Here is a 27,816-nt window from a genome sequence, read left to right as displayed (position 1 = left end):
GACGGGAGGTCACTCTCCCTCCCACCCCGTGTTGTCAGGGGCGACCCTGAGGAAGATCTGAATCACTCAGACTTAAGTCAATATGTGGCAGCCACGGGGAGGCCCCAGCTGGAGCCAAATCAAGGCCTGGATTCTCCCTGGTGGACTGAAGCCGGGACAAAGGTAGCCCACGGGCCAGTCTGCTGGTGACCGATTTCCCTGACGACACAGTCTTCTCTACAACTGAACAGACTCGGGACACTTCTTATTAGGGGATGCCTCCTTTGGGAATGTTTATAATCTTTTTGGTATTATTTTTGTAGTCTGGTCACTTTTATGAATTTCAAGGATTTTTTGTTGTTGTTGTTAGAAAGGGTGCCTTTCATGGAAAATGCAAATTATTCATTGTAGGGGCGCCTGGGCGGCTCCGTCAGTAAAGCGTCTGCTTTCAGCTCGGGTCATGATCTCACGGTCCTGGGATCGAGCCCCGCATCAGGCTCCCTGCTTAGTAGGGAGCCTGCTTCTCCCTCTCCCTCTGCTGCTTCCCCTGCTTATGCTCTCTCGCTCTGTCAAATAAACAAGTAAAATCTTTAAAAACAAATTCATTCTGGATAGTGGTCATGCGAGACATCAGCATCTCGTAAGTATGGTTGTGGTTCCCCAAGGAAGAGGTAAACTGAGGAACAGATAACGTGACCAGTGTCATAAATGGAATGGCCTCCCAAATGTAGCTCGAGGAGGACAAGGATAAGAGAGCGAGCCTCTGCATAGCCAGGGACCATTACGTGCTGACACCTGCCTACGGTGGAAAGATGACAAGGATCTCCTTTTTGACCTTTTCATAGTGCAAACAAGTTAACGACAGAAAAAAGGTGTCATGATAAGAAAAGCACCACGTCTAGCAACCTATACCTCATAGGGAACAAAAGCAGATGCCACTGAAAGGGATGGAGGGACATCATCCTCAAGAGGTTCTCAAACTGGGTTCCAAGGAGCCCTGGGGTGTCATAGCACCTCTTCAGGGCTGCTGACGGAGGATGGAGGGAATACAGAGAATGTGTTCCAACCCAACCCAGAGCAACACGGCTCTTGTCTGCTTCCTGTATCGGACTTTCAGGGAAGGTTTCACTTCAAGGAAAGCCCCTGTAGCTAACAATGTTGAGACATGCTGATGTGTGATCCTGGTTGTACCACACAGGAGGATGGGACGTAGCTGTCTCTGAGTTTGTGGGAGGGAAGCAGCCGCCACATCCCCAGGTATGCTGGGAACCAGCTGGTCCTTCATCCTGAGGGTGGGCTCTGAGTTCAGGAAAAATGAAGGAGAGGAACCTCCCTCGCCAAGTCCAGCCCGGCCACCTGCCCTTCACCTGGCAGGACCACAGGCTGGAAAGTACAGGCGACACCAAAATCAAGCCAGGCTTAGAGCTGAGTCAAGATCCAGAGAGGAGATTCAAACCTCAACAGGGACAGGGACAAATGCAGACATCAGAGCCAGATCTGTGACTCCCAGGACCGGAGGCCCAAAGCCCGTGATGGGAGCCGGTCTCGGGCAAAGCCCTGGAACGAACACAGTGGCCAGAGGCTGGTCTCCACGTGCCCCCAGCAGCTCGCTGCCTGCAGAAGGCACACTTGGATGACCAGACCTGAGGATACGAAGAGGCCTGAACAGGCATATTCTTCCAAGAGCAACAGCCATGCTACCACGCCACTACAGACTCCAGACAGCCGCATGCCCATGTGCAAAGGCAGAGGCTGGCCCGGGCATGTTTCATCTGTCCAGCATTCCTGTCTTCCAGAATGAGTCCTCCTAAAGGCCAAGGAAATCATGCCCAGTCCTCGGGGTGCGGGGGTGGGGGGCACAGACACCACACGGACCCTCCTTCCCCTTCCTCGGGGTGAATGTGACTGGGGTCAACCAATTAGAATATCCCCACCCCCTGAGCAAAGTGACTGGCTCAAGACTGGGCAGGCGTGTGGTCCTCCCCCAGGGTTCTCACCACAGTTACTGAGAAATACACTGTTTCCCTGTGAGAGTAAGCTGTGAGGACAATGTTGGCTTGGGGATGGCCAGTGGCCACCTTGCCACCACAGCCTGAGGATGAAAACAAGCCAAGCTGAGCCATGGAGGTAAATAACCCAGTTGGCATTGTCAGTTGCTGGATCCAGCCATGCCTGAACCACTGCTTTGATTCCCAAGTTGCCAGGTCCACAGAGTCTCCTTTTTGCTTAAGCTAGTATTAAGTTGGGTCTCCGTCTGCTGTAATCAAGAGTTCTAAGTAAGGCACCTCTCCAGGAAGGGGAAGGAGCGGCAACACATACACTAATTTGAGCGAGCTTGACATGTTAGCTGAAACGCCCTAGAAGGGAGCTTCCGGCTCCTAGAGCTTGCCTGTGCAGGCTGTGTCAGCAGCAATCTGCCTGGACACACCAGGGCGGTGGCTGCTTCCCTTTGAAATGCCCAGTGTTCGTTCCCAGGCCTACCTGGGCCCTTTGCAGCAGCCACAAGTCCAGAAGGAGTTCCCTCCACCGTGGGCTTCTTCCATGGCCCCTGCATGGTGTGGCAGTCCCCTCGTCTGTCCCCACGAGTGAACTGTTCCCTCAGCACCCACCCAAACCACTACAGGAGGTTCACCCCCTCTTCACGCCCCAGGGATACGTGAGGCTGTCCCAGATCATCCCAGACCCTGACTCATCTGCTAGCCTCCACATTCGGGTTCTGTCATCCACCCCAATCGCCCCAGGTTTGCCGGGCTTCCAGACTAGCGACCAGAATGAACACGGCAAGGAGGCCTTGCATGCTGCCTTGAGAACCTTCCACAGTAACGTGTGGGGAGTCTGTGCGTCCTCTGGCCTCTCTCAATCCAGCATCCTCCTATGACGCAGGAATCATAAGCAAAAAGGCCCCGTCACCACTGCACCCCCTCACTCCCCAGTCAAAACCTCACCGGATGGGTCTGAACGCGAAAGTGGAACCAAACTGTTTAACAAATCTGTACATAAGATCTGCGAGAAGGAGCCGGAAAGGGACAAACTGAGGGACTCGTCCGTGAAAGAGAGTGATTTGATACTTAATATAAACGGGAAATAAAAGTTCCCTATGTAAGTGACTGAACAACACCTTAAAAAGCTAAAGAAGAGGGAAATGAGGAAAATAAATCTGTCCCTGGAAAATAGAAGCATTAAAAAGAAGCCATGTTCAAGAAAACATGCTACAGATATAATCAATACATATTGTATTTTAAAATTGGAAATGGGGGGGCGGAGTGCCTGGGGGGCTCAGCTGGTCAAGCGTCTGCCTTCGGCTCAGGTCATGGTCCCAGGTCCTGGGATCGAATTCCACATCGCATCGGGCTCCCTGCTCAGCGGGGAGCCTGCTTCTCCCTCTCCCTCTACCCTTCCCCCCTGCTCGTGTTCTCATTCACACGCACTCGCTCTCTCTCTAATAATTAGAAAAAAAAAACTTTAAAAGAAATAAATAAAATAAAATTGGAACTGTGTTGGCCACAGTGTTATGCAGTGAGCTAGCTGCACAAAGCCCTTCTGGAGAGCTGGGCCAGGCCAGCAGGGGCAGCAGGCATGGCCAGGGCTGAGCGGGGGGCTGGGGGGCCAGAGCCTGCCAGAGGGTGGTCCCCGAGGGTTGACAGACACGAGAGAAGCAGGATGTAAACCAAGACTGAGAACAAAGGCTGCACGGTCTCCCCAGGCACGGCCTCCACCACTCCGGGGCCAGCCTGGGTCTGATTTCCTCAGCTCTCCTCCCGCCTGCCCCTGCCTGCTTGAGGTCCCTCCCACCCCACCCCTGCTCCACCCACAAACCTGCTGCCACCCCCTCTGCTGCCCTAGGAAGCCTGTGGGCACAGATCCAGCAGCTGGCTCCCCGCCACCGCCCTAACAGCACCCCAAAGTAATCCTGGCCCTTCCCTCCGCCAGCGCTGCCTGTGCCTCAGGTCCCGCCGCCCCCAGGCCCTCAGATGACCCTCGCCTCCACCTCATCCTCGCAGACCCAGCAAGTGGGGCTACACAGGGAAGCCTTCCTCGGTCTCCCCATGCCTGCGAAAGCGGCCTCTGCTCCCCTGAGATCTTTAGCTCCTCACTGTCCCCACCCCCTCAGTGCCGCGCGTCCGGCGCCTTAGCTGGTCTCGTTTAGGCCTTTACTTCCACCAGGCAAAGCCTGCAGCTGCTTCGTCTTTGTCCTCTCCTTGCTCTTTCACTCATTCATGCCACAGTTATGCACTGGGCACCTACGACGTGCCAGACCCGTGCTGGGACAGGGCGTGAGCAAGACGCACACTGTCCCTGCCGCCCTGGCGCTCGGGTCTTGCATGGCAAGAGCCACGAAACAAATCAACACAAATAAACGCATCAGTACCGGCTGTGACGGTGGCTCTGAGAGAGAAGCGCGTGGCTCGTGAGCTCTGAAGTCGAGGAGGGCATCGTGGAGGCGGTGCCTGGCACCAGAAGGGAGAGGACGGTGGGTCAGGCACACTTTCTAGGCAAATAATGGGTGTTTGCTAAACATCTGAGGAACAAATGAGAGGCTGGAGTGAGTCAGAAATTGCTAGTGTGTCCCTGTGCCCTTTCAGATGCATTTATCCCCTCTTACCAGCCTGACGGCTCACCGTGGCTGGCTCCCAGAGGACTCCGGCAGCAAGCATGTCTGCAGTGCACACAGGACAGGCCCGCCTGTCACACCGCAGCGGTGCTTGTCCTGGGCCTGCGGCTCTCCGCTCACGGCTCCCTCGTGGCTCCCAACACCGCCCTCACGCCCGGTGCGGGCATGGCCGGTGGGCTTCGTCTCGCACGCCAGCTCCAAATCACTGGTGATGGCTGTCCGGAGCACATGCTAGAAGGATGGTAAGGCTCTCTCTGGCCTCCACGCGCAAGGGCCACGACCCATCAGTGATGTCTGCTAAGGGAGCAGGAGTGCGCAGCAGTGGTGCGTGTGTCTCATATTTTCTGTGCCACTCGGGGTCCCACAGATGACCACCCAGGCAAGAAATTTCCTATAGATCTAATGGCCTGGAAAAGCCCTCGGCGTCTGGTATCCTTTTCCTTCTAGACCACATGCAAATAATATTGTTTTCCTGATATGACCACTCATGAGTTCAGAGCTAAATTTGTGGTTCTGACGTAGCGGACTGCGTACAGCTCTATGGCCTGAGCACGTATTCTGACTCTCTCCCTGGTTCTGACCTTCCAGTTAATCCACATTTTTCCTGATCTCGCTTTCATGGGTTTCTAGTTAATTACATACACGTATGTACGTATATAGAAAACACCCTCTTCTAGGCCTGGCATATAATATTTACTGTATGTTTCTATTACAAATACATATTTCTCCATGTCGTCTATATTCAAGATCTACAGAGAAAGCTATATTCTTGCGGGCATCTTGATTCCTTAATGGAGCAAGACGCAGGCAGATGGGGAGAAATGGGCAGGTCACGGGAAAACCAGGAAGAAAGCAAGCATTCAGATCACCGCCGCGCCCTGCCGTGAACAGAGTCCGGGATTAGAGAGGAGAGGCCGGGCTTTTCATCCCAGCTCGGACGGGCAGTGGTGAGAGTTACAGGAGAAAAACTACACTCACACCTCTGCCCCTCACCAGGCAACCTGACGTTTTACCAACTACTGAATTAACATATAAAACAATCCGTCCTACTTACCTCGCTCGGTTGTAACCGAAATTAAATGGAGAGGTTCCTGACTGCTGATCAGCAGTAAGCCCCCAGTTTATGCCACTGGCGTTATTATCAGTATTGGAAAGAACATTCTAGGCAACAGGCACCCAGCCATAAAAAAGAAAACGCCACACCGCATGGCTTCCTATAAATGCTGCAGGAATTCAAAGAGAATTGAGCCTTCAGAGCCCACATCTGCATGCAGAGTCCTTCCTTGTCCCCCCGCCGGTGTCTGAGAGCCGTGCCTGCCTGAAGGACTTCAAGTCCCTGCTTCTCACAGCCAGAGAAAAAGCACCATTCAGATCAATCACAGTGCTTGGGCCTGGAAATGGCAGTCGCCACCTCCCCCTGGTGCCAAGGGCCCGGGGCTCCAGGCCCCCACACGTCACCTGCAGGCCAGGTAAAGAGCATGAGCAGAGGCTGGAAACCACGGGGCAGGTGTGAGGTCATGGGCAGCCAACCCTCACGCACACCTCCCACTGGACCTCACACACATTTCCTGTCCCCTACCGTCTGCAATCAGACGCCCATTGATTCCACAATCACCAGGGTTTTGAGGCACCTGAGTCAGTGCCACTGAGTTTCAAACAGCAAGTGAAAACGAGACAATGACAATAACGGGGCTCCTTTTCAACATGTTTGTCAGCAGGGCACGGGTTAGGTCTTTCTTTTCTGGGGGAACAGAGAGAAGTCACAAAGGTGGTAAGACTAATTCTAAATTCTGGAATGTTCCCAGCCCAGTCAAGGGCTGAAAGTAAAGGCCAAAAGAGGAGGGGAGATGGACAGTCAGAGGGCTATGTCTGCAAGCCAGTTCAAGTGACAGAAGAAGGTCTCACCTAGTTTATCCCTGGAGGCAGACCAGGCCGCCGTAAAGGAACCTGACATCGCGTTCGATGTCCCTTCCCCTCCCTGGCCTTTCTGCAGCTGCCCAGCTGCCTTCGGGGCGGGGGAGGGCTGCAGAAGCCCAGCGTCTACACTGTGACCAGCCCTCCCGGGCCCAGCTGACCCTCTGGGGGAGCACCCAGCCCAAGTGGGCACGTTGAAGTCCTTCCCCTTGAAAATCTGGGAAATGGGCTAAGAGTCTCAACTGCTCTCTGGAACAGTAAGCCGTAAACTCAGGAGCGGATGGAGGCCCACTCTCCCCATGTGGATACCCAGGAAAGAGAAGGGCAGTGTGCAGTGAGGGAAACAAGAGGCCACACAGAGGCTGAAGCAAACGTGAGTCCCACAGAGGGCTCCTGCGTTCCCCTCGGGTCCACGGGCTTGATTCAGCCCTTCCACGGGCCTGGGCTCCGTGAGATACGCCAGTGCCCTGGCAGTAAATTCCCGTTTTTGTTCAATGGCTACCGTTTGCAACCAGCAGCCCTAGTTAGCCCGATGAATATTGAGGCCCGCTCCCTACCACGCTTTAAGCGAGGAGATCTCAGCCAGTCTCTGGGCTGATGCAGAACATGCAGGGGGGTTCAAATCAGTGGCCGGGGAGGTCTGGCTCCATCTAGCGGGGGAACCTTGAACAATAACCTCCCTGAAGTGCAGAGGCCTCCCCACACCCACCGCTGACCCTCTCCAATCCGTTCTCCTCCACAGTCACAGGAAGCTCTTCAAAATGCAGCCCCGAAATGGAACTCTCCAGGCCAATCCTCCAGAAGCTTCCTACTGCTCTGAAGATAAAAACCAAAATCCTCCCCGCTAGCCCACCCCTCCCCAGCACTCACTCCCCCCCCAAACCACTAATCTCCTTGCTTTCTCTATGGATTTGCATATTCTGGACATTTCATATAAATGGGGCCATGTAATAGGTGGCCTTTCCTATTCTTTCATTTTTCTGTGCTCTAATCTTCATTATTTCTTTCCTTCTGCTCGCTTTGGATTTAGTTTGCTCTTCTTCTAGTTTCTTAAGATAGAAGATTATTAATTTGAGGTCTTTCTTCTCTATTAATAGAGGCACTTATAATCGTGAATTTCCTTCCAGGCACGGCTTCAGCTGCCTCCCGTCAGTTTGGACATGTTGTATTTCCATTTTCTTACATCTCAAAGTATTTTCAAATCTCTCTCGTGACTTCTTCTTTGACCCACTGGCTAAATTTAGGAGTGTTTGCTTTCCACCTATTTGCCAACTTCCCAAATTCTCTTTTGTTACCGATATCTTATTTCATTGTAGGATTTCGATCCTTTGAAATTTAAGGAGGCTTGTTTCATGACCTAACATAAGGTCTCTCCTGGAGCAAACGCTCTGTGCTCTTGAGAAGAACGTGGACACTGCTCTGTTGGGTGGAGTGCTGTACAGACGTCTGTCGGTCTTACCTGGTTGACAGTGCTGTTCAACTCTGTGTTTCCTTGCGGATTCTGTCTGCCCCCGTCCATCTAGTACTGAAGATGGAACTTCAAGTCTCCAACTATTACTGTTGAATTGTCTATGTCTCCTCTCAATTCTGTTTGTCTTTGCTTCGGGTATATCGGGGGTCCGTTGTTAGATGCATATATAATTGACATGTTTTCCTGATCAGTTAACCCTTTCATCATTACAAAATGTCCTTGTCTCTACTAACTATTTTTGTCTTAAATGTTTTCTCTGCTATAAGCGTGGCCACCTCTGCTCCCTCTTAGTTACTGCTTGTGTGGTCTGTCTTTTTCTATTCCTTTACTTTCCACTTCCGTGTATCTTTAAATCTAAAGTGTGTTTCCTGTAGACCGCATAGAGTTGGGTTTATCCATTCTCTTAATCCCTGCCTTTTATTGGAGTTTTTAGTCCATTTGCATTTAACACAATTACTGATAAGATTTGTGCCATTTTGCTATTTGTTTTCTCTATGTCATGTCTTTTTATTCCTACATTCTTCCATTACTGCCTTTTTTGTGTTAAATAGGGATTTTCCAGCATACCATTTTAATTCTCTTTTATTACATTTTTTTTTTAGTTATTTTCTTAGTGGTTATCCTGGAGATAACAATCAACGTTTTAACTTAAAACGATCTAGCTCTGATTTATACCAAATTAATTTCAACAACATACAAAAACTCCACTATAATACAGCTCTGTTTCCTCTCCCCTCCTTTGTGCTGTTATTGTTACACAAACTACATCTTTAAACATTATTACCCTGTCAACACAGTTCACAACTATTGCTTTATGCAGATAGAAGAAAGGAGTTACAAACAAAATACATCGATAGCTTTAAAGGTGCTCCTGATTTCTTCATGTGGATTTGAGTTCCTGTCTGGTGTCCTTTCATTTCAGCCTGAAGGACTCCCCTTAGTATTTCCTGTAGGGCGTGGCTGATAGCAACAAATTCAGTTTTGATTTATCTGGGATGTCTTAATTTCTCTTTCACTTCTGAAGGATAGATTTGTTTCTGGAGGGCCGTCTGGCTCAGTTGTTAAGTGTCTGCCTTCCACTCAGGTCATGATCCCAGGGTCCTGGGATCAAGCCCCGCATTGGGCTCCCTGCTCGGTGGGAAGCCTGCTTCTCCCTCTCCCACTCTCCCTGCCTGTGTTCCCTCTCTCACTGTGTCTCTCTCTATCAAATAAATAAAATCTTAAAAAAAAAAGATTTGTGGGGAGCGTGGGTGGTTCAGTTGTTGGGCATCTGCCTTCGGCTCAGGGCGTGATCCCGGGGTCCTGGGATCGAGCCCCACATCGGGCTCCTCCGCTGGGGTCTGCTTCTTCCTCTCCCACTCCCCCTGCCTGTGTTCCTTCCCTCGCTGGCTGTCTCTCTCTCTGTCAAATAAATAAATAAAATATTTAAAAAAAAAAGATTTGTTTCTGGATATAGAATTCTTCATTGATGGTCCTTTTTCTGTTAGCACTTTGAATGTCATCCCACTGCCTTCTGGTTTCCGTGGTCTCTGATGAGAAGTCAGCCATCAATCTCACCAGGGATCCTTTGCCTGATTAAGTCTTACCCTTCATTGCTGAGCTCCACCATCTCTTCCTCCCTGGACTAGGTCAGGCCCTTTTGCACATGCCCCCCAGGGCTCTTTACTTCTCCTCTGTAGTGATGATTACAACTGTAATTAAACAATTAACAAGAGAAGGAGCTCTTTCTGTGTGTTTCCCTCACTGGAATGTAAGTTCCAAAAGGCAAGAACCAGGCCTGTTTTGTTCACTGCTCTATCCCCAGAGGTAGCACAGAGACCGCACACCATAGTCTTCCAAAAATATTTACTGAGAGAATGAACAGAATTCATCTCAAAGTAGACTGCGTTACTGGTGTCAATTCTTTACTCCCAGTAATAGTATAAGATAGCCACGCTCTCCGCGGCCTCATGGTGGGCGGTGTACTTCCCTGTCCCTTGGCTTGGGATTGACCATGTGGCCTGGGATTGGCTGATGGGATGTCAGCCGATATGATGTGAGCAAAGGCTTGAAATGTGCTTGAGCTCATTTGAGCTCACTCGGTGGTAACTCCTGCCTGTCACCATGACACAAACATGCCTTGGTGGTCACTGGTCCAAGTGGAACCAGAGACACACGGAACACACCTAAACCCAACTCACAGCTTGAAGTCAACAACTCCCACTGAGCACGGCTTAGGTCAGCCAAACCTCACCCAACCCAAAGACACGTGCAGAGGACTAACTACTCGCTGCCATATGCCGGTGGGCTTTGGGTGGTTTGTGCAGCAATACTGTGGCAAGAGAGGACAGAGACATATGTCCTGGCAAGTTTGAGGAGCACAAGGAAGTCCTGGGGAAGGTCTTCCATCTGGTTCTTCATATGGCCCACACCTGGGTCCAAACTGATTCTATGGCAGATCCATCCCCCTCCTCCAGACTTACAGAATAAACTCCCTAGAATTCTACAATCCCACAACTGGGAGATGATCCTGAGTAGCAGCCCAAAGTGGGTTAGGCACCTGCAGAGTGCCAGGCACACAGCAGTGCTTGATGAGAGATCGTCTTTGTCCTCCTCCCCCCAACCCTCCCGCCAACCCCCAATGAGGCCTAAGAGTGCATCCTCACAGCCAGAAAAATCTGGGTTTCTCTGCAGTGCGTTTGGGGAGGGGGCGGTGTACCCTCACCTGTCCCAGGGACTGACCCTTCTTAAGGCCTCAACTGACCCCCCGAAGTCAGGTAAGGAGGAGTGGGCAGGGACACGGGCAGGCCCAGCACACCTCCTTACTTTGTTATTCTGATTCAACGTACGATCTGAAGTTATATTTATTCATTCAAAATGTATAACTGTCTCTTTCAAGGAGGGCTTGAGGCAGCTTGGGGACCAAACGCAGTAACAAATATACAACCTAGGGATCACAGAGAACAGAGGCCAGGCGGGGAGAAGTAGGAGGAGACGCCACCGGAAATCTGATGATTAAACTGAAAGCCACGCCTGCCTCAGCGTGCTGCAGCCGCAGAACGGGGCAGTACGTGGGTTACAGAATTCGATATAAAATCAAAGCAGCAGCCCTGCTGTCCGAGTGTGAACCCCACCTGCAGGCGGGTCCAAGGCCCAGAGGACACCCCTCAGGCCAAACCAAGACCTCATTACTGACAATAATGACCACCGTCACCCGTGGGCCCAGCACTGCTCTAAATGCTTTGTGCAAGACTTCGCATTTAGTCCTCGTGACGGCAAGGCCGGTACTCGTTCCTTCCATCTTACAGATGAGGAAACTGAGGCCCAGAGAGGCAAAGCAACTTTTCAAGGCCACAGAGTGAGGGAGTGTTAGAGGCAGGATGAAACCTCTGAGTCTGAACCCAGAGCCCAGGCCCTTAACCAGGAAGCGAGCCAGCTTCTGCTCTGCGCGTGCCGGGCCCACCGGCATCCTACACACCCTGAGCACTTCTGGCTCCGGGCCGGCTCCGGGCCGGCTCCAGGCCAACCCTCCTCTCCACTTCCGAAGCTCTCCCACTGCTGGCCTCGCCTGTGTCAGAACCCTAGGACTGCCCGTGAGCTGCCTGCGAATAACCTGCCTGATGCCCACCTGCCAGCCTTGAGAGATACGCCCTGCCTTCCCACCCCCACTAACCCTGCACCCCCAGCACATGCCGCTCTTGCCATCCGGCCCTCCTCCAAAGGCAGCTGCTCCCAGGCTGCCCCAGCGCGCTGTCCATCCCGCATGCCTGCCCCAGACGACTCCAACACGAATGCCCTAAGAGCCCCGGCTCCACACCTGTCAGCAGAGCTCACCACAGAGCGATGTGAGCCTGCTCCGGGGCAGTGGCCCGTGGCGTGCAAACCTTCACCCCTCACCAGCTCCCTGACCCGCGCTCGGACAGGCCTGCGCAGGGGGAGGTCGCCCACAGTCGAATTCCAGCCGCTCCCTTGGCCTGTCCTCTCTGCTATGACCTCCGAGAGTGACCTAGAGGCCAAGTTTCAATTCTGCGAAGGCAACCGAGACTCCGCACAGGGCCTGCTTGCTCCCAAGTCCCCTCCTTTGCCAAGTTATTCCGCATCACCCTGTCGAGGGCGACGCGCTTCACCATAGGACCGAAACCTGAAGACGGGTTTATGGCAAGTCTGAGGCCATTCCAGCCCATGACGCACTTTTGTGTCGAAGGAGAGGAGTCTCCTTTTATCCGAGGTGCTTCTCTTCCCCCTGTTGGAAAATTATTGCAGTAAACTGATAACATGAAAACAAGAGACTTCATGTCCATTTGTTAGAAAATCACGGTCATCAACCACATAAATCGAAGCCGTCTTCTATGTGGTGCCCTCGTGGGACGCTCGGCTTGCAAGATCGACTTTGGCGAACCCACCACGCCCGCAGCCACCTGCCACTCTGGCCAAGTGCGAGACTCCAAGCGGCTGGGTGACGTACCCGGCAGCAACCTTGAGAGAGGGAGGCTACGTGGCGAAGAGCCATGTCTTGTATCTGCTGAGCTCCAGGCTTACGCGTAAGGTCCTAACAAGCCCAGAGAGTGGGAGAAAGCTCTTCATGCCCAGGCCGGGGTCATCAGACCCCAAAGCGGTGCCTTCTGCAAATCAGGAAAACCACCCTGAGGCTTAGAACTGGCGGAAAGAGCTGGCTGTGGGAACCGGCCGTCCGGCCGTCTGTCCCATCCGGAAAGGCCGTGGGATGGAAACTGGGCCAACGCGGCCGCTTGGGCAGCTGCCCCGAGACACAGCCTGACCTTGGTTTTATCACTTGGGGTTAGAAAGGATTTCACACTCATCTCTGACCTTTTCTTGGTGAACTTCACCCATGGCACCTGTCCCTTGATCAAACACCTTCCCAGACCCTGACATTAATGAGGACAAGCACCGTGACAACTGTGACACCAGTCGAAATTGGGTCATCTCCTGTCACTAATCTGTGTGATTCGATGACATTCAAAGAGAAACCAGAAGTGAATCCGTTTCCTTTTTTACTTTTAAATGAGGCCCCACTTAGAGTAGAACAATTTGAATGTTGAGCCTTCTTAGGCAAACAGTCCCTGAGGGATGGCACAGAAGAACTCGGACTGGGGTCTACCTTCCGGTCAGCGCCCCAAACACCCCCTCCCCTAGCCCCCCAGCACTCTACGTGAGGGAGCGAGAGAAATGAACCTGGTTTCCAAAAATGAAGTTCAGAAAATCATACACACTCCTGGATTTCGTCTTCTAAATTAAGCCAGCGTTCTCCATTAACTTTCCACTGGGGACGGAGAGAAAATTGTTCCAAAACTGCAAACTAAATTTAAAGTTAGAGGGGAAAGAAAAAACCCAAAAAAACCCAACAATTCGCCAAGCCCGAATGTTTGAAGCAGCTTTGCCACCGACTTTTTAATTACAGGTAAAGTGCCCACCTGTTTGAGAGCCCACCTTGCCAGCCTGTGAATCCAAGGGTTCAAATGAGGTCATATAAAAACTCAGGGATTGCTTAAAGGCAGATTCTTTTTTTTTTTTTTTTTAAAGATCTTATTTATTCATTTGACAGAGAGAGACAGCCAGCGAGAGAGGGAACACAGGCAGGGGGAGTGGGAGAGGAAGAAGCAGGCTCATAGCGGAGGAGCCTGATGTGGGGCTCGATCCCACAACGCCGGGATCTCGCCCTGAGTCGAAGGCAGACGCTTAACGACTGAGCCACCCAGGTGCCCCTAGGGCAGATTCTGCTGCTAAGACAGTTCTAGCAAGATGAGGGGCGCAATCCACTAAAACCTGGGGGCTAGGGGGTGGGCGCGCTGTATCCATCAGGAGTTTGCCTGCAAGCAACCGAAGCCAGGCCTGGCTGACGTGAGCACAGAGGAACTCACTGGAGGGACACCTCACAGCTCGGAATCAACGGCAAGGCTGAAGGTGCTGATGTGGAAAAAAACAGGAATTCTAGTCGCGACAGGAGACCGGGCCTCAAATTCCTCCAGCTCCGCCGCGGGATAAGCGGCTCTACTATCCTTCCCCTAATTGCTTCACTTGGCACAAGAGTCAGATCCCAGTGTGGGCCAGGCTCCCACCCCTGGACCTGGGTGGTGGCTACGTGGCAGCGTTCGCGTGCGAACATTATTCAAGCAGTATATTTAGGATGCGAGTTGTTTTCTGAATGGATCTTCTGCTTAAAAAAAAAAAAAAAAAGGTAGGCCTAACCTATAACCCAGCAAATCTACTCCTAACAGAAGTAAAACATGTAAGAGAAATAATATCTATGAGACATGGAAACCTATGTCAACAAGAAGACTCAGGGCCACTCCGTTTACCATAGCCAAAACCTAAAAACAGCCCAGGGTCTATCGATAGGCGAGTGGGTAAGTAAATTGTACATATTCGTACAACGGAACACGACAGCAATAAGAAGGAAGCAGCGACTGCTACACCAAGGATAAGTATCAAAACACTATGTCAGGTGAGCGAGAAAGAGGCCTTTGACAAAAGAGGCCATACTGTATGATTCCATCGGGATGAGTTCCAGCACAGGCAAAACTGGTCCATGGTGCAAACAAATCCAAATAGTGGATGGTTCTGGGAGAGTGGTGTAGAAATTGCCCGGGAAGCGGGATGAGGGAACTTTCTGGGGTGACGGTCACATCTTGATGGGGGTTTGGGGTGCATGGGTGTGTGCATTTATCTGAGCTCACCAACGGAACACAGACGATTTGGGCACCTCACTGCATGCACATCTTACCACAAAAGAAAGGACACACAAACAAGTACAGAACTTTAGTTAGTGATAAGCTTGCCGACTTAAGCTCTGACTGTTCCATTCATCGGAAGACGCTGTTGGGGGCACCTGGGTGGCTCCACCGGTTAAGCGTCCAACTGTTAAGTTGGCTCAGGTCATGATCTCAGGGTTGGGCTCCACGCTGGGCATGAAGCCTGCTTAAGTTTCTCTCTCGCCTTCTCCCTTGGCCCCTTCCCCTCTCAAAAAAAAAAAAAAAAAATATATATATATATATATATATGTATGTATGTATATTTAATATATATATACATATTAAAAAAAGAAAAAATGATACTAAGATAGTGAAAAGCCAGCCACAAACTGAGAGAAGTGTTTATAACACATAATAAACAAAGAATTAGTACCAGAATGTGAATGTGGGAAGATCACTTATGAATCAGTAATAATCTAATAGGGGCACCACCTGGAGGAGGGGGAGGGAAGAGAAAAAAGGCCGAATAGGAAAGAAAGAAAAGTACAGGTGCATAAGTGAGGAAACACAAATAGCTTATAAAAATGTTCCGTGCTAGCAGTAATCATAAAATGCCAATTCTTAAAAAAGATTTTGTTTTATTATTATTATTTTTAGAGTGAGAGAAAGCACAAGTGGGAGGGGTGGTTAGGGACAGAGGGAGGGGGGAGAGAATCTCAAGCAGGCCCCACGCCCCGTGTGGAGCCCAATGCAGGGCTCGATCTCACAACCCTGAGATCATGACCTGAGCTGAAATCAAGAGTCAGACGCTTAACTGACTGAGCCACGCAGGCATCCCAAGATTTTTTTTTTTTAAAGTAATCTCTATACCCAACATGGGGCTTGAACTCACAACCCCAAGATCAAGAGTCACACACTCCACCAACCGAGCCAGCCAGGCGCCCACGCTCACCAGACTGACAAAAACGAAAAGAGTGGATGATACTAAGTATGGGGGAAGGTGCAGAGCAATGAACACTACGGTCCAGGTCTGCAGGGAATACACGTTGCTTCAGAATCTGGAGAGGAACGGGAGGGGAAGGTACACACGACCTCTGACCTTGTAATTCTACTCCCAAGTATACATCCCAGGGAAACTTACACATAGAAAGGACGTTGGTGGGAGTAAAGAAAGGCAGAAACAACCAGATGCCCATCAACAAGTGGCAGGGACAAACGAACGGGGTACCAGCCACACGCAACAGCACGATGAATCTCAACCACACATACACACGTGTCAATCTAAAAGTGAATCTGAATCCAGTGTGAGCCCACTGGTAAAACCTCAAAAGCACACGAAAATCCAACAATGTATTGTTTAAGGCTATAAACCTGTGTGGTGACGCTATAAAGGACAGAGGTTAATAATCATGACAAAATCCAGGCCGGTCATCCCCTGGGGGTGGGGAAAGAGGGAGATCCATTTAAGGAGAGGCATAAAAGCAATTCCAAAGGGCTAGTGGTGCTCTATTTTTTAGCTAGCTCGGCGATGTCCGTTTTATTATTCTCCTTTAAACTGTACACGTACGTTTTATATGCTCTTGTATACATACATTTCACAATAATTTTTTCAGTTAGTAACTTCTTATATTCCAACATATCCAACTGAAAATAAATGTTAAAAAAAATACATATCCTGGGGCTCCAGGGTGGCTCAGTAGGTTCAGCGTCTGCCTTCAGCTCAGGTCACGATCCCAGGGTCCTCGGATCAAGTCCCGCATCGGGCTCCCTGCTCAGCGGGGAGCCTGCTGCTTCCTCTCCCACTCCCCCTGCTTGTGTTCCCTCTCTCGCTGGCTGTCTCTCTCTGTCGAATAAATAAATAAAATCTTTAAAAAAAAAAAAAAAAGATCCTATTCCCTGGTAACAAAAAAAACGTAAATCTCCTGGCAACAAACTAAACAAGAAGTGTTGACGGTCTTCATAAAGAAATCTATGAAACTTTACTGCAGACTATACAAGAAGAGATGACCAGAAAGAAATGCAGAACAGACCGTATTTCTAGATAGGCAAAGCCAATAGTTACTATTCTGTAAGTTTAATATAATCCCAAATTTGATTCTAATGATATTTGTAGAGAAACAATGAAATGATTATAAATTTCATATAGAAGAATAAATAAATAGGCAAAAATAACCAAGGAAATTTCAAGAAAGAATCTGCACTTCCAGGTGTTAAAATATATATTTTTAAAAAAATGTCACCGTACAGGAAAAAAAGACAGATAATGAGAGAAACAGAAAGCCTGGAACTTAATGTTTGTACACTAGAATAAAGCTAACATTTAAAGTCCATCCAGAGAAGAGGGAAGGATACCCAGTGTCCAAAACCTATAACCTAGTAACACACAGTTACTAGGAACACTGGTTCTGGGCCCGGGAAGCTAAGGGACAAGGGAGGAGGGAGAATTTCATTGTCTTTTGTATCTTCTGAATTTTGTGGGTTTTTTAAAATTTTTATTTTAAATGATTTTCTTTCTTTATTTGACAGAGAGAGAGACAGCCAGCGAGAGAGGGAACATAAGCAGGGGGAGTGGGAGAGGAAGAAGCAGGCTTCCCAGCAGAGGAGCCCGATATGGGGCTCGATTCCAGGACTCCAGGATCACGCCCTAAACCGAAGGCAGACGCTTAACGACTGAGCCACCCAGGCGCCCCTAAAGTTTTTATTTTAATCCCAGTTAGTTAACATAGAGTGTTATATTAGTTTCACGGATAGAATTATATCTTTTGAATTTTGAACATGATTGTAACATCTATTCAAAAAATCAATTTAAATTTAAAATACAGATGGTGGGAAGAGAAATTAACTGGAAAGAACTGGTCGACAATCTGGAAAGAAATAAAAATCAGGGTCTTATCTCACATCATAAACCAAAATAAGCTTCGATTGGAAGAGAGCGGCGAATAGAAAAGTGGGCACCAAATAAAGAACCCGAAGAAATACAGGTGAATAGTTATCTGACCTCAGGGTGGGGAAGACCTTTCAAACCCAAAAGCAAAGGAGGAAATCATAAAACGAAAGGACTCAGCTTGGGCTGCCTTCACAAATACCCTGGAGACTGCGCAACTGAACAACAGTTATGTCTCACAGGTCTGGAGGCTGAAGTTGAAGATCAAGGTGCTGGTTAACTTGGTTCCTGGTGTGGGCTCTCCTCCTGGGGGCAGACAGGGGCTGACTGCTGTGCGCTCCCTTGGCCTTTCCTCTGTGCGTGCGGAGCAGAGAGGGAGGGAGAGAGACAGACAGACACGGGGAGGGAGAGCCGGCTGATCTCTCTTCTCGTCAGGACACTAATCTCATCACGAGGACCCCACTCTCATGGCCTCGTCGAATCCTGATTACCTCCTGAACACCCCGTCTCCAAATACCATCACAGCGGAGGTTAGGGTATCAACACACGAATTTGGGGAAAACACAGAACATTCAGTCCACGACACCACATAGAAACTTCTCTATGTTTAAAAAAAATAATAATAATAGGGGCACCTGGCTGCCTCAGTCAGTAGAACGTGCAAAACTTGGTCTCAAGGTTGTGAGTGCGAGCCCCACGTCAGGTGTAGAGATTACTTAAAAATAAAATCGCTAAAAAAATTAAAAATAGGGGCATCTGGGTGGCTCAGTCAGTTAAGCGTCTGACTCTTGATTTCGGGTCAGGTCATGATCTCAGGGTTGCGGGACCGAGTCCCATGTCAGCTCCAAGCTCAGAGGGGAGGCTGCTTGAGATTCTCTCCCTCTGCCCCTCCCCCTTCTCGCACACACACGTGTGCACGTGCATGCTCTCCCAAATCTTTTTTTTTTTAAGATTTTGATTTATTTGACAGAGATAGACAGCACAAGTAGGCAGAGCGGCAGGCAGAGGGAGAGGGAGAAGCAGGCTCTCCCCTGAGCAGGGAGCCCGATGCGGGGCTCGATCCCAGGACTCTGGAATCATGACCTGAGCCGAAGGCAGACGCTTAACCGACTGAGCCACCCAGGCCCCCCCTCAAATAAATCTTTTAAAATATAAAATAAACATAAAAATAATAATTAAAAACTGTGAACTAAGAAAAAATGTGCTACATATACGTCAGTTCTCATTCTTATGAATAAGTGAACATGTTAAACAAAATGCAGGCTAGAAAATCATTTATATAGAATGATCTCAACTTTTAAACATTAAACAACAATTATCTCTGGAGGTTGAGAATCAATGGCTTTTATTTTGTGTTTTTGTGTATTTTCTAAATTTCCACAGGGAATGTGAGTTATTTTTATAATTCAAAAGACCATTATTTTGAAGAAGTGCTATGTCGTGGTCAAGCAACATCAGGGGCAGAGGGTCCTGTTCTGCAAAACTTCAGGAGTCCGGCTTCGAGCCAGGTGCCCAGCACAGTCTGGAATCTGGAACGCGTGATCCATGTGACCCTGCAGAGTGTACAAGGAGCCCCTGGAAGAGGCGAGTATTTCTCCCCAGAGCAGGTGGGCACGACATGCATCTTGCACCAGCGAAAACCCGAGCCCATGGAAAAGGGAAGACTTATTTGAGACGGCTCCAAAGGGACAGACTCAGAGGCAGAACAACAAAGAGGCAAATCTCAGCTCAAAAAAAGGAAGAATTTCTACCTACGCAAGCTGCCCTTAAATGCAAAGCAGTATACAGTCAGCATGTCACGGTCCGTCGGTGCTCAGACAGGCACTGAGGGGTCTTCTTCTATCACAAAGGGGGTAGACTAGCATTAATCTTTAATTATGCAAGTACTGTTCCTTTTGCGGATTTAAACAGATTATATACCTAAAATGAGTGAATTATTTGAGGTATATAAATTATCAATTTAACTTAAAAAATTTTAAATATCACAGAGGCGGCTAAATTTCCTTTTGATCATCCCCACCCCCACACACATACAATTCTGGTCGCCTTCTCCATTCCCTGGAGATAACATCTATTATAAGTTTGGAACATATTTTTCTAGACCGTTTTATATGATTTTACATATAGATGCGTGTTACATATATGTGTACTCATAAAGCATAAGGGACTACATGTATATATTTCTACAAATAGCATCGTAATATATTTATCACTTTGAAACTTGCCTTCTTCCCCCTACAATCTTAGAGATTCATCTATATTGTTTTATATGTTTTGTTTTGTTTTGGGGGGGCAGGGAACGGGGGGGGGTAGAGAATTTTAAGCAGGCTCCGTGCCCAGCGTGGAGCCTAACTTGGAGCTTGATCTCACAACCCTAAAAGATCATGACCTTAGCCGAAAGCAAGAGTTGGACACTTAACCAACTAAGCCACCCAGGCACCCTTCATCTATATTATTATATAAAGATCTAACTAATTCTTTTTCTTTTTTAAAAAAAGATTTTAGGGGTGCCCGGGCGGTTTAGTCGGTTAAGCGTCTGCCTTTGGCTCCCGTCGTGATCTCAGGGTGCTGGGATCAAGTCCTGTATCGGGCTCTCTGCTCAGCAGGGAGCCTGCTTCTCCCTCTCCCTCTGCCTATCTCTCTGCCTACCTGTGATCTCTCTCTCTGTCAAATAAATAAAATCTTAAAAAAAATAAAAATAAAAAAACTGTCCTTAGTAACTTAAAAAAAAAAAGATCTCATTTATTTAAGAGAGAGAGAGAGCACAAGCAGGAAGAAGCGCAGAGGGACAGGGAGAAGCAGACTCCCTGCTGAGCAGGGAGCCCAGAGCGGGGCTCAATCCCAGGACCCTGGGATCATGACCTGAGCCGAAAGTAGGCACTTAACGGACTGAGCCACCCCGGAGCCTCTAACTAATTCTTTTTCAAAGCTGCATAGTATTCCTACGTATGACCATCTGAGTTTCTTTAGCTATTCCACCACCAGTGAAGGTTCAGACTGTAGTTTTTCACGACTGCCGACTACCACAAAGACTGTCCCAGAACTTTCCACCCGTGCACACACGCTGGGGTTTCCTCAGAGCAGATCCTGAGAAACAGAATCCCTGTGTCACAGGGCAGATGCATTTTTTATCTTAACAAATTGATGTCCATGTGACATTCCTTTCTAAGCCTCAGATCCCATGGCTTTATCAATCTGATCCCCGTGAAATTTCCTCTTGTCAGTTTTGGCCCGGCACTTTGGTCTCCTGGCATATTCTGTGCCCTGGCTTTGCTCCATCGCTCTCCTTCCTACTCACATCATCCCCCCACAGTGAGGTGGGCTGCCCGCTCACTCCCAAGCACAGGCCAAACGGCCACCCTTCCCGGCTACTCAAACCTGGTGCCGTATGATTCCATTTACACAAAGTACAAAAAAGGCAAAACGAATAAAAGGTGTTGAAAGTCAGTGCAGCAGGTTCCGGGAGGCATGAGGAAGGCTCCTGGGAGGCTGGTAATGTTTGTTTTCTTTATCTGGGTGCTGGTCACATAGGAGTGTTCATATTGTCAAAACTCATCAATTTTGATATGTGTACCTCTCTGTATGTGTGTCATACTTCAGGATTTAGCAATGGGGCGCCTGGGTGGCTCAGTGGGTTAAGCGTCTGCCTTCAGCTCAGGTCATGATCCCAGGGGCCCGGGCTCAAGTCCCGCACTAGGATCCTTGCTCAGCGGGGAGCCTGCTTCTCCCTCTGCCTGCTGCTCCCCCTGCCTGTGTGCTCTCTCTCACAAATAAGTAAATAAAATTTAAAAAAAAAAAAAAGATTGAGCAAAACCAGAATAAAGGCAGCTGTGACCCTAGACCCAAGACATGAATACAGATGCGCCACACCTTTGACTTTACTCTACCTGGAACCTTGGACTTCTAGTGACAGCTGGGAGTTGACATGAGGGTGGGCACCCGGGTTCTGGGGGGGGGACAGCTCTGGGGATGTGGAAGCAGGGCTAGACCAGTTCTGGTTTCCTCCTGTCCCCCTCCACTCTGTTGGGTCTGGGGAGCACCTGCTAAGATAGGATGTGCCTGGTGGGATCTGCCGAGTCAGTGAAATGGCCCTTTTCTTGCTGCTGTGATGCCCGGGGGCAGTCGAGGTGATGTGTATCCCTTTCTCTTGGTTGTGGGGCGTCAGGTGGGCCTGGAGAAATTGCAGAATCTGGCTGCTGCTATTGCCCTCAACCCAGACATCCCTGACCCTCTGACAGCCACGAGCTGCCCGTCAAACCTCAGCATTTCAAGGACTATGCCAGCCCGGAAAGTGAGTGGCGTTCATTGGGAGAGCATCTCCTTTCATATGGCAGTTATATGCTGCTAAAAATACCAGAGCACCTTATGTAAGCCCACAGTCACGTAGTTGGCGCCTTATGTAAAAGCACTTAGTACACCACGGCAGTTCATCAGCGGCGCGCTGCAGTGACGGCTGTGGGCATCATTACGAAGTTACGGTGTGTTTGCCTGGCGAGGAGGGCGAGTGATCGTCAGTACCCAGCCCTGCCTGACTCACGCAGCTGCGCTCACGCCTGCGGTGTGCTGGTGTTTCTCGGCTTTGCATCGGGCCATCCGAGCAACTGAGTTGATAAAGTTGCCTCTTGCTCGGGCCCCACCCCCTTCTCATTCACCAGTGATACATCCTCTGATTCCCAGAAATGTAGCGTCTTGGACTCAGAAGGGCCTCCTCTCCATCCAAGAGTCCTCTCCCTCAGCAGCCAGAAAGGGTGGCCGTTTGGCCTGTGCTTGGGAGTGAGCGGGCAGCCCACCTCACTGTGGGGGGATGAGGTGAGTAGGAAGGAGAGCGATGGAGCAAAGCCAGGGCACAGAATATGCCAGGAGACCAAAGTGCCGGGCCAAACCTGACAAGAGGAAATTTCACGGGGATCAGATTGATAAAGCCATGGGATCTGAGGCTTAGAAAGGAATGTCACATGGACATCAATTTGTTAAGATAAAAAATGCATCTGCCCTGTGACACAGGGATTCTGTTTCTCAGGATCTGCTCTGAGGAAACCCCGGCGTGTGTGCACGGGTGGAAAGTTCTGGGACAGTCTTTGTGGTGGTAGTTTGCAGTCGTGCAAAACCGTACAGTCTGAGGCTTCAGTGCCGGTGGGATAGCTGAAGGAACGCAATCACACGGTCTGTCTGATACAGCCGCGTTGTTCCATGTGCCTGCAAATGGCTCGTCCTCGCTGTAGTGGACTGTTCTATCGTGTGTACCCCCCAGTTCATTTGTCCATGCTGCTGCCCATCGGACGCTGGGTGATTCCCAGCGTTGTGGCGGTCACAAATAGCGCTGCTCTAAGCATTCCAGTACGGGCCTTTCCACCACAGCCTTTTGCCCTTAAGACATAAAAAGTGGTAAAATGAAGGGGGGTTTGGGTGGCTCAGAGGGCTGGGCATCTGCCTTCGGTTCAGGTTGTGATCGCGGGCTCCTGGGATCGAGCCCCACCTCAGGCTCCTGACTCAGCAGGGAGACTGCCTCTCCCTCTGCCTGCCACTCCCCCCTACTGCGCTCTCTCTCTCTCCCACATGAATAAATAAAATCTTTTTTAAAAACGGTAAACTGAAAAATTAAATAGAAAGTTGGAAACTGGCGCTTTAAGCCTCCATCTGCCCTACCTCTCCAATTCACCCTTTTGCTCTTTAAACACAGTCCTTCCCGGGCTACGCCACGTAAAGGGCCCTGGCCACAGGAGCCACACGTCTAGGACTCTCGCTGTGTGTGCTTGCCCATGCGCGCTGCTTCTCTATACATCAGTTTCCTTACCCATAAAATGGGGATAAGAATTGTACTTTGAATTTCACTCGGTGGAGGATTAATTAAGGGAACAGCGTCTGCGCATAGCACGCGCTCAATCAATGTCAGTAATGATGACCGCTGCCAAAGGCACCCTTTCTCAGCACCCCGAGACACCCTGCTTTGGGCGGCCCCCCCCAGGAGTGCCAAGCAAGGCTCTAACACACAAGGAGGCGGCAACTGAAGACAATTTCACCACCTCCCAGGGGAGCAGAGCGGCACGAGAAAGCCCTCCCCACCGCACCAAACCTCTCTCTCCCTGCGCCTCTCCGGTCATCGAGAACACTGTGCAATGGCCTTCACTCAAAATACGGCCTCAACTGGGGGCACTGTTCTAGAGTCATTAATAATGGCACGTGCCAGCAGCCCAGTCACGGGCTGCTGGGGCACCGACAGTGCCCAGAAACCACTGCCGGAAAAAAAAGAACACATTTTTAAATGTTTACGCGAAAGGAGAGTGAAGCATAGTATTTTGTATTTTTAGGCGACAGAGATGGAAAAAAGCCCCTGGAAGCTTACAGTGCAGAGACCTAGGAGCAAGAGACTCAGGGCCTCAAGCTAGTGGTTGCCATGGCAACCGTATTTCACAGCAGGAACTCATTTTCATATGACAGTGACCTGCAGAGGGAGGAAGGACTAGGAAACTTCTTTCGTTGAAGGAGGTGCAGTCTGGGGGGGTGGGGTTGATTTTGTTGACCAAAAAAAAGCAGGTAAAAGTGCCTTAAGGGACAGACATGACCCAAACTACCTGAGGGCGCTGCACGGTTCTCTGTACCACAACTTTTACTTACCACACACACACACACACACACACACACAGATGTCCTGTTTCTAAGGCCTCAGGGCAGATGTCACAGCCTGAGTCACTTGTCCCACCATTAACCATCTGTTCTGTTACAAAGTCTTTTCCTGGAGTCCCAAAGCAACCAGCTGACCATGCCACCCACACAGCCCACGCACCTGGGCCAGGTGCCAAGAGGACATAAACACTCCTCGGACTGAAGCACACACTGCCCCGAACAGCAAACCCTAGCACTGGAAACGTCTTGGGAGCCAGGCAGACTGGAGTTCCAACCTGTGCCCTGCCCGCCAACAAGCTGTGTTATGCAGCAAGTCCCGAACGCTCCCTGGGTTGGTGTCCTCATGGGCAGGACGAGACAATAATTACAGCACCCACCCCTCTGGGCATTGGGAGGGCAGCACACACACACACACACACACACACACACACACACACGAGAACGCCTGGAAAGATCAGCACACTGCCCCACTCCCAATGGCCCCTTAATAAACAGCTGCTACGGTTAAGAGCCGGAAAAGCATCTCTCACACCCATGATACACCTGGAGGCTGATGGCAGAGAACAAAGTATTCAATTGGGTGGCACAAACTGTAATGAATCCATCAATAACCCAGCAGGAGTGTAGACGGTTGGGGATCCGGAAGACTGGAAGAATCTAGGACAGAGGTGGAGTTTCAGCCAGACCCTGAAGGATAACAGAGACGTATTCCTGGATGTTTGGGGGTGGGAACTCCTTTCTCGAGTGCTTGCAGGGGGCCCGGGTCCTGGGGAGCCAGGAGAAAGGGAACAGGCTTCAAGGGCACGGAGGGCCAGAGATCATCAGCAGACAGACAGCTGCACCAGGGCACCACGAACAGGGAAAGCCAAGAAAAGGGCCCCCAGTGCAGCCAGAGGGGTCACAAGGCCTTCCCAGAGGCAACAGTGAGTGAGCGTGATCCCAGAGGCTAAGGGCAACGGTGCTGAGTGTGGTAGGGAGGGAAGAAGCTGCAGGCCTGGAAATTGGTTTGGGACAGTGAGGCCCCATGAATGAGGGGCGGAAGAGCTCAGCCTTGTGTGGGAAGAATGCAGAGCCGGTGAGGATTGTCAGGGGAGGAGGGTCAGCCGCAGGGCAAAAGCAGGAGTCTGGGACCATCAGTCTACCGGGGACATGGCAGATGGACCGCAGAGGCTGGACGGGATGCTGGCATCAGAGAGACCTGCTAAAGGGCCTGGAGCCCCGCCTGAGATGTTCGAGGCCTGCAACAGCCTCGGGGTCAGAGGAGCAGCAAGGGGCGGCGAGACAGTTCAGGGGAAAGGGAGTATTAATGGAGGAGGGAAGCCCACTGCGGAGGAGCAAGTGAGAGCAGCTGCCTGGGAGGAGGCCAGACTCGGATGTGCCGAGCCTGGGGTGTCACTGGGGCCTCCTGGGGGCCAGGATTGACGCTAGAACCCAGAGAGGGGGGCTGCCCTGAGGGGCTTCTGAAGAAAGCGCCTGAAAAGCTAAACACAGCACCTCAAAAAACATCCCCCTAAGGAGGGAAGAAGGCTCCAAAGAGAAAGAACAATGGAGAAGAACCAAACCAGGAGAGTGGGGTGCCCCAGAAATCACAGCAAAGAAGGCTGCAGAGAAGACATGCGCACACAGGGGTCTGCTTCCCCGGCAGAAGGACGAGACCAGCAAAAAAGCAGTGCTTGGAAACAAGATGACTTTGAGGAAAGCAGTTTCACAGAGTGGTGGTGGGGCCTGGGCTGCACCAGGCTGCGGAGGATTAAGAGGGGAGGCGTGGAGCTGAGAGGCAGGCGGCAGGTGCAGAGCACTTGTCTGGAAAATGTGACAGTGAGAGAAAAGAGGAAATGAAGCTCAGGCCTCCGATGCCTGATTTTTCCCCCCAAGAGATGGGAGGCCAAGTGAATGTCACAGAAGGATGAGGGGCGTGGAGACCCTGGTAAGGGCACAATCGCTTAAGGTAGAAGGGAGGGAAGGGGCAGAGGGGCAGAGACTGGACCACAGCCTGGCTCTGCTAATGCTCTTACCAGGGTGCCCAGGGCCACCCCTGACTCCCCCAGACCCCAGCTGCTAGGAAGATCAAAGATTCCCCCGGAGCAGCACAGGAAGAATCCAATCATTCGCCAGAATGCCCCTGGCCCTGATCTCACTGAGGCTAGGTTTCCACCTTCTACATCACACCTCTCCCTAGAACGACGTCGAGGGGGAAGGGATGGGGGTAGGGGTGGTACAGACAACCCAGATGGGAAAATTCGGTCCTCAGCCTTCCCAACAGCCAGGCAGGGGACAAAAGTCTCAGACCTCCCGGCAGAGCCCTTGCTGAAGCCCAAGAAAGGGGGCTTCCGCCCCAATAGCGCAAGTGTCACGGGCACCACTACGAGCCCAGAGCCTTCATTCTGAAAGCAGTGAGGCACCCTGGATGGACTTCAACACTTCCTCCAAGTCTTCCGCCTGGGAAAAACAGGTGGGCCTGAGGGCTCGGAGTGGGTTTCCGGAGGGTTAGAAAACAAACCCAGGGCAGGATTCTCAGACTTAAAGGGGCGGGCAGCATGAACCAGTGGAAGTCCGTCTGGCCAGTGAGAAATACCCACATCCCGCACTCACACGCTCCTGGGCACCAAGGTGCCATCAAAATCCCACTCCCGACCACCTAACCAGGGGCGAGAACCCACCACGGCGCCCCAAGCCCATCGCCCAGAGCGTGGGATCCTCACCGAGGGCAAGTCGAGCGCAGAGGGGCCGCTGCTCGGCCACACCGGGGCCCCTCCCGCAGCACGTGCGCGCCCCGGCTGGCAGCCAGCGGCGGGCGCTCGATAAACACGGCACTTGTTGACTCGCTCGCGAGCAACGCTCACCCCAGCGCCGCCTGGCGTCTGCAGCCTCGCTCGCCCGCCCTCTCACCGCCCACTCCCCTCCCCCACCCGGCCGCCCCCACCTCTGCCAGCCAGCGCCCCAGCTCCGGGCGCACCACGCGCTCCCCCGAGGGCCCCCGGCCGACAGCAGGCCACACTCGGGGCGCACGCCGTTCCGGGGGGGCGCTGCCTGCGGCCTCTCGGGTCCAGCCTGGGCACCGCGAGAGGCGGGCGCGGAGGGGAGGGGAGCGCGGCTCTAGGGCCTGCCAGCGCCCCGCCGGCCCCGGGGGCTCATCCCGCCCGGGAGCCCAGAGCTCCCGGGTCCCGCCCGCTGCTCCGCAGCCGCCCCGCGCGCCAGCCCGGGCCCCGCCGGGAGCCAGACGCACCCCCGCTCCCCGGCCCTCCGAGACTGGGCCCCGGACGAGGGGGCGGCCCCACTTTAGCCACACTCACCTGGGGTTGGGCGGGGGCGTCGGCCCTGCCGCCGCGCGCGCTCCCTGGCTGCCCTCTGCCGGCCGCCGCAGGTAGCCAGGCGCCCGCCCCGCCCCGCCCCGCCCCTCGCCGCCCCGGGACCTGTGGCCGCGCGCCGGAGAGCCGGGCCTGCGCTCACCTGTAGGCGAGGCCCCCTCTGCGCCGCCGCGCTCGCCACTGCTCGGGTCTCGATGGCTCCTTCTTGTTACTGGATTCCAAACATCACTGTTTTCCACAAGCAGCGTCAAGTCCCTAAAGGCAAAAAGGACCCATTCTAACAACCCCAGGACGCAAAGGGAAGGCAGGTAAGGGTTCTGGGGCCTGAAACAGAA

At 51.4% G+C, this 27,816-nt stretch overlaps 1 protein-coding gene across 1 annotated transcript in view; it reads right to left on the bottom strand.

The window, feature by feature from the left end:
* RPH3AL (rabphilin 3A like (without C2 domains)) overlaps positions 1–27,534 on the bottom strand; it is a 140,716-nt gene extending 113,182 nt beyond the window's left edge. Inside the window, 1 exon segment of the mRNA XM_040641121.1 lies at positions 27,467–27,534. The gene's annotated coding sequence lies outside the window, so the exon portion shown is untranslated.
* Positions 27,535–27,816: the final 282 nt, after the last annotated feature.

The sequence above is a fragment of the Ursus maritimus genome, unplaced genomic scaffold (assembly GCF_017311325.1).
Source record: "Ursus maritimus isolate PB19 unplaced genomic scaffold, ASM1731132v1 scaffold_24, whole genome shotgun sequence".
NCBI lineage: Eukaryota > Metazoa > Chordata > Mammalia > Carnivora > Ursidae > Ursus > Ursus maritimus.
This window is presented reverse-complemented; position numbering and strand designations above follow the sequence as displayed.